We start from the raw sequence: 2,500 nt of genomic DNA on the forward strand, positions 1-2,500 counted from the left end.
GCAAGGTGTGATGTAGGTCCCCGGGCCTGCTGGAGGTCCAGGTCCATGCCCGATGTGAGTAGCAGCAGGGCCAGCGCGCCCAGGAGCACATCTTTTTCGACCGTAAAGGGAGACAGGAGGCCGACTCACTGCCTCGGCTAAATGGAGAGGGAATTTCAGAAGGGCCAGGGCAAAAGCATGGACCTTTTCAGCTGTAAGGGAGGCAAGAGCAAGGTGTGATGTAGGTCCCCGGGCCTGCTGGAGGTCCAGGTCCATGCCCGATGTGAGTAGCAGCAGGGCCAGCGCGCCCAGGAGCACATCTTTTTCGACCGTAAAGGGAGACAGGAGGCCGACTCACTGCCTCGGCTAAATGGAGAGGGAATTTCAGCAGGGCCAGGGCACAGGCATGGACCTTTTTCAGCTGCAAGGGAGGGAAGAGCAAGGTGTGATGTAGGTCCCCGGGGCCTGCTGGAGGTCCAGGTCCATGCCCGATGTGAGTAGCAGCAGGGCCAGCGCGCCCAGGAGCACATCTTTTTCGACCGTAAAGGGAGACAGGAGGCCGACTCTCTGCCTCGGCTAAATGGAGAGGGAATTTCAGCAGGGCCAGGGCACAAGCATGGACCTTTTTCAGCTGTAAGGGAGGCAAGAGCAAGGTGTGATGTAGGTCCCCGGGGCTGCTGGAGGTCCAGGTCCATGCCCGATGTGAGTAGCAGCAGGGCCAGCGCGCCCAGGAGCACATCTTTTTCGACCGTAAAGGGAGACAGGAGGCCGACTCACTGCCTCGGCTAAATGCAGAGGGAATTTCAGCAGGGCCAGGGCACAGGCATGGACCTTTTTCAGCTGTAAGGGAGGCAAGAGCAAGGTGTGATGTAGGTCCCCGGGGCCTGCTGGAGGTCCAGGTCCATGCCCGATGTGAGTAGCAGCAGGGCCAGCGCGCCCAGGAGCACATCTTTTTCGACCGTAAAGGGAGACAGGAGGCCGACTCACTGCCTCGGCTAAATGCAGAGGGAATTTCAGCAGGGCCAGGGCACAGGCATGGACCTTTTTCAGCTGTAAGGGAGGCAAGAGCAAGGTGCGATGTAGGTCCCCGGGGCCTGTTGTCGTACCATAGGCACGAGTGGTGTGTGTGTGTGCAAAGAGTTTCTGCGCAGTGTACCAGGGGCACGGGGAAAGGTTGTTGTACCATAGGCACGAGAAAAGTTGTCGTACCATAGGCACGAGAAAAGTTGTCGTACCATAGGCACGAGTGGTGTGTGTGTGTGGCAAAGTGCTACTGAGCGGTGTACCAGGGGCACGGCGAAAAGTTGTTGTACCATAGGCACGAGAAAAGTTGTTGTACCATAGGCACGAGAAAAGCTGTCGTACCAGGGGCACGGAGGAAAGTTGTTGTACCATAGGCCCGAGAAAAGTTGTCGTACCATAGGTACGAGGAGTGTGTGTGTGGCAAAGTGCTACTGAGCGGTGTACCAGGGGCACGGCGAAAAGTTGTTGTACCATAGGCACGAGAAAAGTTGTTGTACCATAGGCACGAGAAAAGCTGTCGTACCAGGGGCACGGAGGAAAGTTGTTGTACCATAGGCCCGAGAAAAGTTGTCGTACCATAGGCACGAGGAGAGTTTGTGTGGCAAAGTGCTACTGAGCGGTGTACCAGGGGCACGGCAAAAAGTTGTTGTACCATAGGCACGAGAAAAATTGTTGTACCATAGGCACGAGAAAAGTTGTCGTACCATAGGCACAGAAAAGTTGTCGTACCATAGGCACAAGCAGTGCGTGCGTGCGTGCGTGCGTGCGTGCGTGTGTGTGTGTGTGTGTGTGGCAGTTCTTCTGCGCAGTGTACCAGGGGCACATTTCAATGTGCTTTCTGGAGTACCAGGGGCACGAGGATTTTGCCAGTGGTGTTCTGCTTTGTTAGTGGGAGGGGGCTTAAGTTGTGGGTCCCCGGGGCCTGCTGGAGGTCCAGGTCCCATGCTAGATACGTGGTACAGGGTAACTGCAGGAGGGGGGGGGGGGGTAATGTGGGTTCACGGGGCCTGCTGGAGGTCAAGGTCCATGCTGGATATGCGCTGGATCATAACTGCAAGAAAGGAAAGCTAGTGGGGGAGTAAGAGCAAGGGGAGTATGTGGGGTCCCCAGGGCCTGCTGGAGGTCCAGGTCCATGCTAGATATGTGGCACAGGGTAACTGCAGGGGGGGGGGGGGGGGGGTAATGTGGGTCACGGGGCCTGCTGGAAGTCAAGGTCCATGCTAGATATGTGGTAACAGGGTAACTGCAGGGGGGGGGGGGGGTAATTTGGGTCCCCGGGGCCTGCTGGAAGTCAAGGTCCATGCTGGATATGCGCTGGATCATAACTGCACAGAAAGGAAAGCTAGTGGGGGAGTAGAGCAGGGGAGTATGTGGGTCCCCAGGGCCTGCTGGAGGTCCAGGTCCATGCTAGATATGTGGCACAGGGTAACTGCAGGGGGGGGGGGGGGGGTAATGTGGGGTCCACGGGGCCTGCTGGAAGTCAAGGTCCATGCTAGAT

This window comes from Rhamphochromis longiceps, linkage group LG13 (genome assembly GCF_057381845.1).
Source record: "Rhamphochromis longiceps isolate RC_006_pf linkage group LG13, R_longiceps_female_GT1.1, whole genome shotgun sequence".
Taxonomy (NCBI): domain Eukaryota; kingdom Metazoa; phylum Chordata; class Actinopteri; order Cichliformes; family Cichlidae; genus Rhamphochromis; species Rhamphochromis longiceps.